This window comes from Malus domestica, chromosome 05 (genome assembly GCF_042453785.1).
Source record: "Malus domestica chromosome 05, GDT2T_hap1".
NCBI classification, from domain to species: Eukaryota; Viridiplantae; Streptophyta; class Magnoliopsida; order Rosales; family Rosaceae; genus Malus; species Malus domestica.
This window is the reverse complement of record NC_091665.1, coordinates 15,522,757-15,538,276: the sequence shown is the minus strand read 5'-3', so window position 1 is coordinate 15,538,276 and position 15,520 is coordinate 15,522,757. Positions and strand designations below refer to the sequence as shown.

The 15,520-nt window shown below is 36.6% G+C and overlaps 1 pseudogene; it reads right to left on the bottom strand.

Annotated features, from left to right (window-relative positions):
• Window positions 1-13,814: 13,814 nt before the first annotated feature.
• Window positions 13,815-15,293, bottom strand: LOC114824799 (protein LATERAL BRANCHING OXIDOREDUCTASE 1-like; annotated as a pseudogene).
• Window positions 15,294-15,520: the final 227 nt, after the last annotated feature.

Here is a 15,520-nt window from a genome sequence, read left to right as displayed (position 1 = left end):
TTAATGAATATCATACTTTCTTAAAAAAAACATAATAATAATGGGTCTGATTCTCATTCACATCATTTTTGGGATGACCATGTTTTTCCCACGCCCATTTGTTGTTTCTCCAACTCCAAGTAAGTAAACATTCAGTAGTAATACATTTATTATTATGTTTTAAAATAATTATATATTTTAATAAGGAATACGAGATTTGAACCAAATCACACAATGAGTCTGCCATAATAATTTAGTTTGAACTCATTATCTACGAGATTTGAACTTGAAACATACTACTTATAAGTAGAGATAAATAGCATTTGACCCTATTAAAAATTAAGTGGCAACAGTCTATTTATTAGAAGCATATAAAACATTTAAAAAACCAATTGCTTCTACAAGATATTAAAATTTAAAAAAAAAAATCATTATAACTCAAATAATAAATAAGAATCCACTTGAAAGAAATTCATGAGAAAACACCTATTAAGTGGTTCTCCACAAAGTATTTACATAATTAGAGCTCGTTTGGAAAAGTTTTTCTATAAAGAGCGTTCAAAGAGTTTGTGGGTTCTGAGACCTAATCTAACCCTTAAAGTAAAACTCAAATTTATGGTTCTAAACCTACTCAAACTTGCTCCAACCCTTGGGCCAAATATAATTTTTAGGCCTAATAAGATAAATGGTCCTTGTGGTGACAAGGTAATCGGAAGATAGCCCTCGTGGTAAAAAAATTAGGATTTAAACCCTCGTGGTGCTAGTCCATTAGCAAATTTAGTCCAAAAGTAATTTTTTTGGGTAAAAGATTGTTTACCACACTCATGTTTCGTGGTTTTCAACATTTAGTACATCAAGTTTTTTTCGTCTCAGATTCATACCTAAAGTGTAAATTTTGGGACAGTCTCATACATCCGTTAGTCAAACTGTTAAATCTGTCGTTAATTGTGACGTGGCGCCCATGTGGACAATGACTGGGCACCACGTGTCATCCACATTTTTTTTTTCTTCTTTTTTCTTCCTTCTTCCTTCTTCTTCTTCTTCTTCCTTCGACTGCAACCTTTTTTTTCCTTCCTCCTTCTCTTTCTTCCTTCCTCCTTCTTCCTTCCCCTTCTTCCCCTTCTTCCTTCTTCTTCCTTCTCCTTCTTCTTCTTCTTCTTCCTCTGAATCTAGGGAAGTTTTTTTTTTTTTTTTCTTCTACCTCCTTCTTCCTTCTCCTTCCTCCTTCCTTCCTCTTCTTCTTCTTCCTCTTCCTCCGAATCTGCCTAGATTTAGTTTTTTTTTTCTTTCTCCTTCTTCCTCCGACTGCAACTTTTTTTTTTCTTCTTCCTTTTCTTCTTCTTCATCTTCCTCAAAAAAAAAAAAAAAAACTTCATCTTCCCCAGATTCGGATGAGGAAGAAGAAGAAGAAGGAAGAAGGGGAAGGAAGAAGGAGGTGGAAGAAGAAAAAAAAAAGTTATAGTCGGAGGAAGAAGAAGAAGAAGAAGGAAAAAGAAGGAGGAAGAAGGAGGAAGAAGAAAGAAGAAGAACAAGAAAAAAAAATTGAATCTGGGCAGATTCAGAGGAAGAAGAAGAAGAAGAAGAAGAAGAAGAAGAAGAAGAAGACGAAGAAGAAGAAGAAGAGGAAGGAAGAAAGAGGAAGGAGAAGAAGAAGAAGAAGAAGAAGAAGAAGAAGAAGAAGAAAAAAACTTCCAGAGGAAGAAGAAGAAGAAGGAGAAGGAGAAGAAGAAGAAGAAAAAAAACTTCCGGAGGAAGAAGAAGAAGAAGGAGAAGGAGAAGGAAGAAGAAGGAAGAATGGGAAGGAAGGGGAAGGAAGAAGGAGGAAGGAAGAAGGAGAAGGAGGAAGAAAAAAAAAAGTTGCAGTCGGAGGAAGAAGAAGAAGGAAGAAGAAAGAAAGAAAAAAACGTGGATGACACGTGGCGCCCAGTCATTGTCCACATGGGCTCCACATCACAATTAACGGTATATTTAACAGTTTGACTAACAGATGTATGAGACTGTCCCAAAATTTACACTTTAGGTATGAATCTGAGACGAAAAAAACTTTTTGTACTAAATGTTGAAAACCACAAAATATGAGGGTAGTAAACAATCTTTTACCCAATTTTTTTTTGTTAAATGTTTGTTAATTAAAGGGTAAACATGTACTTTAACTTGTGCACCTTCTTCTTCCTTGCCTCTCTGGTCTCTCTGTTACATACACTCCACGGGATCAAACATACAGCGTTCGAAACACTATTGCTCTCTGTTACAATTCCTAGTTGCATTAAATGAATGTATTTTCTTTCTTATTTTTGTCCTTGTAGATTCAAGAACCCAGAGAAAAAAAAAATTGATATATAGTTTCTTAGCACGCAAACAGTAGAAATTAAATCAATTCCCAGAACAAAAAAAAAAAAAAACCTTTGCGGGCTTGGAGCTCTTCGCTTGCAGGAGTGGTAGTGTTGGTGCTGCGTCTTTTCCCAGGCGTCCAATTTGTGACTAAATTATGTTCATCATTGGATTCATAAATATATGTAGCCAATATACAACCTAGCCATTATTATTTTATGGCAAGCCTCTTTGTCTTTGTGTTGGTGAGGAATACAAGTTTACTTTTACAATGTAAAATAAAAACAAAGACTTTGAAGTGTCGTTTCCATCGTTAACAAGCGGAGGTGGGGCAGCTGGTTTGGGTGAAGAAGAAGAAGAGGGTTTGAAGAAGGCATTGATCTTTGATTGCATGGCATGAATACATCGGATTTGAATTGAATTGGATATGATTTTATTGAGCTTCCATCACTTGATTTTAATGTACATTTTTATCGCTAAATTTAATTGACATTTAATGGAAAAATTACTTTTGGACTAAATTTGCTAACGGACTAATACCACGAGGGTTTAAATCCTAATTTTTTTACCACAAGGGCTATATTCCGATTATCTTGTCACCACAAGGACCATTTATCCGATTAGGCCTAATTTTTAACCCAAAACTCACTTTTGGGGAAAATTTAGGCCATAACTCTCCCTAGGTTAGTGGGCAGGCCCACCATATATGTGTTTTTTATTAGTTTTATATTTATAAATGGAGAAATTAGGTTTTCATCATTCCTTTTGCTACTCCATGATTAAAATCCTATTCATTTTCAATTTTTTATTATGGTCCTTGGGTATTAATAACATCACTAATTATTTCAATAATAAAATATTTTTTTTATTTCTAAATATATTCATTTAATGTTAAAAATGTTTCAATTAGTATATTTATATTTATGACTAATTTTTTATCATATATTTTTAGTTTTAGTTTGTACCCATTTTTAATTTGTAATTCTTTTTTAATTTTTACCAATTTTATTTTAGTTTTAATTTGTACCCATATATTAATTTCTTTTTGTGCCCATTTTTTTTAAAGTTTATTTGTATTTGTACCCATATTTTTTTTATTTGTACTTTTTATTTTGCTAAATGTACCCATGCTAATTATATGTACCTATTCATGTAAAACTTTTTAATGTACTCATTCTTAAATATATCAATTTGTTATATGTAAAATGTACCTTTTTTTATATATAAAACCTATTCAATTTTTTTCTAATCCATTTTTAAACTTATATGGGTACATTAATTCTTTTTTCTTTGATTTTAAAATGTATCCATGTCAAGTTTAATCTAAGAAATTTACTAATGTTATTAAGCCTAATATCTTTTTCTTTTCTTTTTTTGTGATTTTGAAGAATGTACCCATGTTTTGATACAATAATTTTTTTTGGTTAATTTTGATGAGTGTACCCATGTTTATATATATAAACACACACAATGGTATATTTATATTTTAATATTTTTAATTCCACAAGTTATGGTTTTTTATTTAAAATCTCATTTATATAAACAACTAAAATTTTTAATTTTTAATTTAAAAAAATATAGTAACGTACATAGAAATAAATTATCACATTAATTTCAGGGACCTTGATCAAAAATTAAAAACCCACAAGGTTTCAGTCAAAGAATATTTATAGTTAAGGACTATATCTAAAGTCTTCCTTTATAAATTCATTGAATTCAACAACTAATGACACACCCTGTCTCGAATGAGGGTGTGCTGGCCGTCACGTGAGTGTGACGTAACCATTTACACAGTTCGGAAGCTTTAAAAAAAATACAATTATTAAGATGAAACACCCGAGGGTGAGTCATACTTTTGTGAATTCTGTCAGAACACCGTATGATTCCTCGTGGCCACCAAAGCTCTGCTATCAAGAACCTGGAGGGGCGCAAAACAAAGTTGAGTGGGTCAGTAAAACAAAGTTTTTCGAAAACTTTTCATTTAAAACATTTCTAACCCCTCGCTGTAAAACCTGTATACTTTCCCAGAAAATAGCATAATAGCATAATACTTTTCAAAAATCTCAAATCATCAATTTTTCTCAAAAACCAGAAAGTATGCCATGTTATAATTTCAAAAACAGAATGAATGATGCATCAATGTAACAGGTGAAATGGTGAATTAATCGGAGACCCTGCAGTTGGTCCTGTACGGTTAATTCTATAGCTCAACATCCAATCCAACCGGAGTCACCTCGGTGACCTGTACGGCACTACACTGCATATAAGTCGGAACTACTTGAAGTAGTCTGTACGACATGAATGGTGTAATAATACGCTCTAGTGCTTCTCTCATCAATCATCTGTGCACATAATCTAAGGTCACCTATCAGTCGGAACCCTCTCATGGTCTGTACGACATGCACCTACTTGGATCCAAGGTCAGCGTGCGGTGCGAGGTGAATAATATAAGCACTAACACCATGATTGCAGGTTATGAGCTATCAACATAATATACATCATCAATGATTCACATGAATACTATAAAACTCACCTGATACTTACCTGTGCGTCCACAACACCAATTCACATATATATATATATATATATGCATCAATTATCAATTCATATAGCTCATATCATTCATATTATGCATGCATGGCATTTTAGAAACATACTTTCATTAAAACTCAATTTTTGGGAAAATTCATAGTATATAGGTATAAATAGAAAGTACTGCCCACTCACCTGGAGTTCGCCCAACAACTCCCTAGCACAACACATCAAGGCGTCATGACGATCGACGCCTAGAACAATAATCAAATCCAACCTCAGAAATCATATCGATAGAATATAATTTATATAAAACACATCACTATGCAGTTCGATCCGGAAGACCTGCAACTCAGATTTCAAATCCATAACTTCCAGAGGTACACAATATATCTCTAGAACAACATCCTAAAATTTCCTTACCATCCAACGGTCGGATCTCCGTCAATTGCCAAAACCAAGAGACCGTTAACATTCTATTTTATGAACTTACAACTCCAATTCCGGAAGATCCGTAATTCGGATTCCCAATCCATAAGTTCCTATAATCCTCAAATATTACGTATCACAACGTATCAAAGTTTGGTGACGATCCAACGGTCGGATCGTCAATTCACATTTTCACCTAACCACGAATCGTAACGAACTTAGGTTCAATTATTCAATTTACGTCCATCAATTATCAAAACTGAACCTAGAACCTTAAACACATGCTAAGAATGACATTGGCCACGCGCCGCCGCACGGGCCGCCGCGGGTGGCGGTCGGCCGCCCCGGCTCGCCGGAAAATCCAACTATTTCAAAAAATTCTCAAAAAATAAAGAATTGAAGATCTCAATGAGTAGAGTAAAATTTATACCTGAGGCCAAGGCCAACTTGGCCTGGAAACACTTCAAATGCATCAAATTCCGTGCAAACCCTAGAAATGGGTGTGATTCGATTCGGCCTTCAAACTTGCTCCGACGCCTCCACCACTGCCTGGGCTTTGATCCTGGGTTCTAGGGGAGTCTAGTGGTGGTAGCAATTTGTTGGATTACCTTCACGATCGTCGGATTTTGCCATGGCATCCTCGGAACCCATATTTTCGTTCTACTCGAATTCAAGTTCAAATCCCATAAAATTTGATTGAAAATGGAAGAGGAAAAGACTAGGGAATGATTGGGGATGGTTTCTTAGTCCAATTTCGTGAGAAATCCGGTGGAAAACCACCGGAAAATATGAAGGGATGGAAATGGGTGCACACGGGTCGCGGGTTGGGGAACTCGTTTCCCCGTTTCCCCCCCACGCCACACTCTCTCCTTTCCTTCCTTGCTCCTGCTTCTGATTGGGCAGTCTCTCCCTTCCTCTCCTCTGATTGGGCAACAGACTTCCTCCTTCCCTCTTCTTCTTCTTCTTCTCTTTTCTTCCCCATTTCCCGTTACATACACACACCACAAAACCCTTCTACATCTTTTTATTTTTATTTTTATTTCCCTTACATCCAAGCCATCCATTTCAAATTTCCTTTAATCTGGGCCATCCAAATTTTAATAATAAAATTTATAAAATGCCCAAACTTCAAACTTTAAAATCTTTTTCGTTATAATTCCAAATAACGAACCGTCAGCGTCCCCACGTTCGTAGCGACGAGTACTACGAGGATAAGTCAAGAAAACAAATCTTAGATGGCACGACACAACGATTAACCTTGAATAATGCGCGTGCCTCAAAGTGCATTTTTGTAAAATCCTTTATTAAAACTTTAAAACTCTTAAAATCAGGGACGGGCTGTCATAACTAAGATATAATATGATCAAATGCAAAGGTAAAAAATAAAAGATCTAACGGTCTAAATTTAAATTTAATGGCTAAAATAATTAAAAAAAATATATCTTTTAATATGTTTCAGATTCTTTCATAGTGTTTCACGAGTTTCATAGTGTTGGTTTAGTGATTTTTCGATACTTATTGGAATCTAAATATTTTTAGGTTAAAATGTCTATAAAATTAAATTAGGATAGTCCACATAATTTTTTTAATGTTATTTTAAGCAAAAAATGATCCTAAATTTATTATTTAAAAATCTCGGGACTAAAAATTTAACCTAGAAGGGTTAGACCGTTGGAGCAGAAAAACTATTTCTGGGTTAAATCCTAAATTTTAGGTTTTAACCTAAGGGTTGGAGATGTTCTAATAAAGCTGGTTCTCTATTATGCCAAAGCATTACAGAAAACAATAGTGTTATAGGGTGTGCTATCCACACATCCCTTTTTACTTTATACACACCATCTTAATTTGCGACCGTCAGATCAACTGAACTAAAGAAGATCAAAGAACAAAAATTAACAAAGGTGTGTAAGAAGTAAAAAAAGTGTGTGGATAACATACCCTTAGGGCGTGTTTACACATCGATTATGAGATGAAAAGGTAAATTGCCAAAATGGTCCCTGAGGGCATAACTCATCACTTTGGTCCTTGAGATTCCAAATCAATAAAAGTGGTCCATGAGATTGTTCACCATCCATCATTTTGGTCATTCCATTAAAAACTCCGTTAAGTGCCCCGGAGCTCGTGGCATGAAGTTTGGGCAATTTTCAAAGCTTCATAACTCAATCGTTTCTTAACCAAATTCGACCCATAATATATCAAAATGAAGATAGGAAAGTCTAGAATAAGATTATAACTATTTCAAAGCCCAATGGTTGTCGAAGATTACCAGAAAAGAGCCTCAAAGTTGACTGGTCCGAGTAAAAACTTGAAAACTCGCCGGAAACTGGGTAAACTTTAAACATTCATAACTTCTTCAATACTCAACGAAATCAAGTGATTCAAAAACAAACATCATATTTCTCAATGAGACAAAGAGAATGGTACCTTTTTTGATGGCTAACTCGCCGTGGTTTGGTCGAAAAAAGGCTTGAAAGTGGCTATCTTGGTATCGAGTTAGCCATTTTCGAGCTGTTTTTTGTCCAAACCACAGCGAGTTAGCCATCTAAAAAGGTATCATTCTCTTCGTCTCGTCGAGAAGTATAATTTTCATTTTTAGTCACTTGATTTCGTTGAGTATTGAAGAAGTTATGAGCGTTTAAAATTTACCCAGTTTTCGACTAGTTTTCAAGTTTTCACTCGGACCAGTCAACTTTGAGGCTATTTTTTGGCCCGACAACCATTAGGCTACAAAATAGGTAAAATTGTATTTTATACTTTCCTATCTTCATTTCGATATATTATGAGTCGAATTTGGGTAAGAAACGATTGAGTTACGAAGCGTTGAAAATTGCCCAAACTTTCGGCCAAGAGCTCCGGGACACTTAACTGAGTTTTTAATGGAATGACCAAAATGATGGATGGTGGACAGTCTCAGGGACCACTTTTATCGATTTGGAATCTCAAGGACCAAAGTGATGAGTTATGCAAATCTTAGGGACCATTTTGGCGATTTACCCTGAGATGAAATGAAGAGGAATCATTCCCTAATTGAAAATATTTCAGTGTTTACTAATCCTTATGGGAATGAGAACATGGTAGGGTCCAAGCCTCCATTCGGAATCATACTTTCCTTCCCAAAATGCCCTTAAAACGCTTCAATGCCTAAGCCTCCCCTTCATATGTTTCTCTTTCTCGCCAACTCCCTTACAGCTTCAGCATCCTGCACCGCCATCTTCACATGCACAGTACCAGAGTGAAGTTCGAAGTCGTCGACAGAAGCTTAGTTGCCCTTGCACCGTTGCATGACTTCTAGGTTTTGACTAATCAGCACAACCTGCAAAATTTGGCCCAGCGTGTAGTTGCGTGCACGTGAATTCCCGGATCTGAAGGTCTATTCCCCTAAATTCTAACCTGTACCAACGACGGAGTAGGTAACAAAGAGAATGAGCAGAGGAAAATGGGAAAAACAAAGGAAGAGAGGTAAGAAAAGGAAATAAAAACAAAGAAAGGAGGGGATGAATAACCCTTCTGACCCATTTCATAAAATGATATTTTTGGGTAGGTAATAGAGAGAGGAAGGAGGAGAGGGAATAATCTTTATGCCCCATTTTGTAGAATGATATTTCTGGGTAGGTAACAGATGGAAGGAGAAGGAGAGGAAAAAATGGTGAGAAAAACCAAAGGAAGAAGATGCGACTGCAGAGTGCATGAGAAGGGGGGGGGGAGAGAGAGAGAGAGAACGTGGGGGGTGGAGTCAGAGGTATTTTAACGTCACATATGGGTGAGACTTCAATAAAAAATAGTAAAATTTAGACATGTGAAATTACATTATTGCCCATTATTTTTTTTGTGATAGAAGACTAAGTTGTCTTTTCATCATCTTTTAGTTGACAAAGAGGGTTTCATTAATTAGTAGAGATAATATCAAATTGTATTAAAGAAAATAAGCATATAAAATGATTTGTGGCAAGGGCATTTTAGTAATTCTCATAATTTATATTCCGATTATGTTGAATTAGTAAACAGTTTTATAGATTGAATACTATTTCTAATCCGATTCTAAAATACTTTAGTAAACAACTTTTATGAAAATTTGGATTTTGATTCTCCTCAATCTAATTTTTCTGTAGTTGATTACGGTTACGAAAAGTGCCATTAGTGTTATATGATGGGGCTTTTTGCAATATAAAAAAGTGCAACTAGATACCTCTTTATTAAGGCTGGAAATGTTGGCCGGGCCTGACATCAAGGCAGTGACAAAAATAGCCACAGATATCTTACTTGGAAATCTTTCCATGGCTTGAGAAATGGCCAACCCGCCAAGACTATGACCAACAAGGATCACCTTTCCATCAACAGCTTCCATGAAATCCCTCAAGGGCTTCAAGTAGTCGGAAATCGATCGCAGATCTTTTGCCTGCTGTGGATCGACCCCGGAAGCAGCTAGGTCTAGGGCAGTGACGTTGTGACCGGATGATCTGATTAGGGTTACAAGCTTGTACCAAGACCAAGCACCAAAGCATGACCCATGAACTAACACAAAGTGCTGCTTGCTGGGGTTTGTAGGTGCCGACTCGATTTCATTTGCTACACAAAGAAGAAGAACGATGAGAAAAGTAGAGATTGATGGAATCAAATTTTGCTTTCTTTGATCTATATCTGTTTGTGTTTCTGGTGGTTTGGTCACCACCAAATTGATTGGAAAACAGATTCATTGTTTTATGTATTTATACTATTGAGTTAAAAAAGTAAAGAGAGTTTGGGTTGGACCAAAAACTTCTGTTGAATTTGACTGATAAATTTAAAATTGCATGTCCAGAGACTTAGAGGTTACTACTTGAATAAACAAGCATTTGGTCTTTTACTGTTAATTTTGCTGATGCCAAATGCTTGAGAATGTGGAAGATGGTGAGAGCAACTTTTCAATGTCATATCTTGTAGGATCGTCAAAGAATTGATCCGCGCTCATGTGTATTATTTTTGTATTCATTCGTGCTTGGACTAACCAACCAGACTTTGACATGTAAAGCCTTTTGTTCCCTTTTAGTTGGCCAAATACTGAACCACCTGCAAATTTGTCTAGTACTGATTGCTTTTTAACTAGTAAGTGAAGTCCACCTTGATTAGAAATGTAGAAATGTGGTACAGGTTTACAGTATGTGATTTATGATACAATCATAGCATCATATCACATATTTATACCCTGTAATGTAAAAATTTGAACCGTCTAACCAACAAGTCCATGTAAACCACAAAGATGATTGACTTGGTTAGGAACTTGGGATTTGGATTTCGAGTTCCTTTGGACGTTCCAAGTGGTGAGAGTGGGTCGGAAAATAGGTTAGGAACTTGGGATTTGGATTTCGAGTTCCTTTCAGTATTAGCAGTTTAACATAGAACTAACCAGTGACTCTTTTGATTGAGTAATATAGATGCTTGCTTGTATCCCATACATTGATTTTCTAAAAGGGTTCTATGGAAATATGCCTTTAGTTTTTGAAGCAAAACTACACATATATTGCTCATCTGATGCATCAACCATTCCATGTTTCACAAGTTCCTTACTGGTTACTTCTCAACAACAAATTATTTCGTATAACACGCATTGTGTTGTATCTGCAATAAGCTGAAATAATACTATAACCAATCGGTGCTATTCTGATACCCTGAAATGACAAAGCTGCATGTTTTCAGCACTGTTTTTCTTGAAATCAGTTAGCTTTCGATGACTGAAAAACTTTCCCCAGTTGTACGGCTTGTATTTCGCTTGATTTTGTTCATCTGCGAGCTCTTCCAAAGGCTTGACTATGGTGTAGTGTGCTGGGTTGACGAAGAATGGAATGGAAAACCTTTCCTTCTTCGAATTCACCACCACTCTGTGTTCCAAACTCTCATATCTGTCATTGCTCAAAATGGTTCTAAATTCTTGTGCATGTCCTTTGGTCCTTATGTTGGAAGTCGAAAGCAAGTTTGGCTACTAGGAAATTTCTAAATAATCTGCACATAAGATCGCCACGTACTGCCTACCAAAATCAGAATGCGTAGTCAAGCATCCTGCACATAAGTTCCTAGTATTAAGTTTGGAGAGAGGATGATAAGTTCATATTTATATATATTTTACATCAAACTCACTTGTCTTTACTTAGTTAGTTCCTTATATTTTTGAGCTATTTATTTTGTTTTTGTGTTTTGAAGGAATTGTTAAGCAAAGAAGAGAAAAATAGGACAAGTGGGAGTTTAAATAACAAATTCGTCAAAACTGCTTAAGCAGATAAGCTGACTTTGGAAGCGAGTTGCGAATAACTCAGAACGAAATAGAGAATGAGCCTTATATGCTTGGAAATATACAGATGTCTATTTTCTGGAGCATGTTTTCAGAAGAAGTTATGCCTGTTTTAACACTGAGAGGTTCCCTAGCAGCTGAGCAGTTTGTAACTAACGAGAAAGCAATGAAAGCAATAAACCCAATAAATCTAGCAGCCAAAATTGATGCAGCCAAGAACAAGCCAGCTGACACATATTTAAATATCAAAGGAAATGGAATTAAAGATGAGGATTAAGTGGGAGTAATTGGCATAAAGGCTACCCAAAAAGTTACAATTGTTTTACCATTTCCTCTCACTTATTGTCATCACTAAATTGCTATTAGCAGGGGGAGTTATGGAGAAGTAAATAATGCAGCAAGGATTTGGCTTAAAGGAACGTTGGGGTAGGAAATAAAGGAGAGTTTTATGGAAATAATTTTTTTTTAGAAAAAAAAAAAAAAAGAGAAGGCTGCAGGTTGCAGCGGCAAGAAAGAAAAAGAGAAAACAAAAGGGCAGTTGCATTGGAAGCTAACGGGAAGCAATAGAGGAAGGAGGAAATCTTGACATTCTCTTCTTTCGGTTCTATCTTCTCAAACTCATGTCTTACTTTTGGTTTAATTTGAGAATAATGTGTAAGTAAATTTTTACTACTTACGGGCTGTTTTGAAGCTTCGAATATGATTGCAAGTTTGTTATGACATTTTGTTTCAATTTCTTTTATGAAAAGATGAAAATTAGTTCACTACTTATGTCAGCAATGAATTCTCTATGTGTTCTCTATGGATGCATACGTAGTAAGCATATCTAGAATTCTAATACTATGCATATGTGTGTGCCTGCCATTTTTGAATGAGGACCTACATATGTTATAAAGTAGTACTTGTTAATTACGATTAACATGTGAACCAATTTCTAGGATAAGTAAGACAACGCCAATACTTACGATGCTTTGTGATGACTCAAACTCTTTTTGTTCTTAATGATTTCTACTTGTTAAATCTATGAACACACCATTCTAGATTGCATGCTAGGGACTAAGTTACATTGAAAATGCCATTCTCTTAACATACAACGTAAGAAAGAGTAATAGATTATGTTCTAACATTGAACCGACCTAAGCATCTTCATCCGGAAATAAAAGGAATTTGAATGAAACATAACATGTTTGCATGATTATTTGGTGGTGGATAGAACTTCCCCTAACTCATTTTCTTAATTTGTGAAATACAATCTATTTTTATAATTTAAAATCTGTTTCTGTCATGTTTTTGTTCGATTTAATTTAAATAACAAATCAACTCCAAAAATCCCAAATATTTGTGACACTGTACCTCTGTGTGCCTAGTGTCTGCCCATAAAAGTTCATTGAATTTAGATAATTGTAAGTCGGTCTAATAATTATTTTCCAGTGGCTGGTCAGTAGGGACAGCAAACCTGTTTTTGTGATACTTTAAGTCATTACATAAAACAATCTTCTGCGGGAAAGATCCTTATTTTCATATGCTAGAATTGAAAATATCTTAGTGTTAATAAAGAAAATTAATAGGACAATTGTGTGCTACTTTGTGGTGTGCTTTAATCCTATCAGCGGAACCTGAAAAATGTCACCCACACTGATGATATAGGCATTTGGGGTTGGTTTAACCGGTATCCACTCTCCATCTGCTTTTCTCTTCACCTCCAGCCCTCCAGCATCATCCTAAGCCAGCACGGTCAGAGCACTACTATCTTTGCATGCATTGGGCCAGAAATGTTGTCCGGGGTGTTTATGGGAGACAAGTCAATCAATGGTAGAGTTTTGGCCTGTGCTCAGGATCTTGGATGAAAGCTGGATCAACCTCTCCCATGGTAGGTGATTTTGATTTGGATAGAAAGCAACTCAATGGTTTTCTTTTGTGCAAGAATGCTACTAGAATAATGGCAGGTTTTATCATGTGACTGTCATTGAAGTTTTATCATCTGGATAGGTTTTTGTCAGTTGTTATTTTGGAAGGTTGTGACAGTTCGTGCTGGCCTTGGAGAAATTTTATGATGATAACACCATCATATGGTGTTACTATTGTTCTTATTGTCTTTTTCTTTACAGGATGCCGTCGCAAACGTCGAAGGAAATAAAAATTCAACTAAGGTTGAGATAGATTAGATGGCATTTGTGGCAGGATGCTAACTTTCAACATACAATATTGCAGAATTTTGGACTTGATCAAGAGCTCTTGTTCTGTTCTTTACTAAGTTGATTTGATTCTTTTTGGACAGAGCTTATAAAGGAGGTAAAATGATATATTTTTTAGCTTTGTAGTTAAATTTCAACACAGGAGGAGGTATTATTCTCTGGGTGGATATATACACAGCATGGCATGTGCAGGAAGCTAAAATCCCATTCTCATCGCTCAGAACGCTCCTTGGAATCAAATTATTCCGATATTCTGAAATGAGAAATCTGGATGTTTTCGGTGTTAAGCTTCTTGAAGTTACTGAGCTTTCTGTGAGTAATAAACTTTCCCCAGCTGTAGGGCTTGTACTTAGCAGGGTTTTGTTCATTGATCAGCTCCTCCAATGGCTCGACTTGTGTGTAGTGAGCTGGGTTGAGGTAGTAGGGAATGGAAAACCTTTCCTTCTCCGAGTTCACTATCACCCTGTGCTCCACGCTCTCGTATCTCTCGTTGCTCCAAACCTGCATAAACATATACATTTGTTATGCGAATGAAGCTGAATGCGAGGACTTAGGAAGTTCGAAGATTGGTACCTGAATAACGTCACCGACATTGATGATAAAGGCGTTTGGGGTAGGTTTAACCCGTATCCACACTCCGTCTGTTTTTCTCTTCACTTCCAGTCCTCCAACATCATCCTGAGCCAGCACTGTCAAAGCACCGCCATCCTTGTGCCGGCCAACGCCAAGAGCTAACTGAGGTGAAGGGCAAGGCGGATAGTGGTTGAGTCTGAGAAAACTGGTTTGGTCTTTGAAGTAGCTGTTGAACCTGTCTTTCGGCAAGCCTAGGCCCAAGGCAATTAATCCCATCAACTTTAGAGCTAGATTTTCAACTTCTCGAGCATATTCTTCACAAGCATTCCTGGTCAAGGAATTCGGTCTAACTCTTAGATTCATACAATTTTGATTACAAGTACATGTTTATATAATTACCAATTGCTAATTAAAGTGTATGTATTCAGTATTTTCTTAGTGATCATTGAGTTACCTTAGTTCAGGGGGATACTCCGGCCATTGGTTATACCACTCCGTCTCTTCCTTGTCCTCCGGGTCAGGCGAAGCCGGGACTAACGTAGGCTCTTCCACAGTGAAATCAAACACCTCCTTCCAGTCCCTGACATTCTTGGTATGCTCGGTATCATAATAACCCAACACATTCCCTTCATCCCTTCTAATCTTCCTCCTCCTCCAAAGGCAGCGCAAAGAACTTCCGAGCAGCAGCTTCGATCCTTTGGCGCTTCTCTAACAGAACCCCGTGGTTGATCACTTGGAAGAAACCCCAGTCCTTGCATGCATTGCCTATTTCTGCAACAAGCCCTTCAAAGGCTCTGGGGTCGTAAACGGAGTGTGGAGAGTTTATCAGAGAGAGGTCGATCAAGGGTATGCCTTTGACTTCGGTGGCGGAGAGTTTTGGCCTGTGCTCGGGGTCTTGGATGAAAGCTGGATCAACCTCTCCCATGGCTGCTGATTGTGATTTTAGAAGGTTGCTAGTGGACGGGGTTTTGTAATGGTTTTATGGTGGGAGTGGTTGAAGTTTGACATACTGAATCTGGACGGGTTTTTGTTAATTAGTAGGCGGAGATTTATGAGTCATCTTTTTCTTTACTATGATGTCATTGCAAACGTAGAGCCACATAACTGGAAGAGACTGATCAGTGTGTCTTTCGCTTTGCATTGAGTTCAAATCCAATTTCCCAACCATGTATTAAGGTAGTTTAGAATATTATTTTCTGTCGTAAAAAAAAAAAAATAA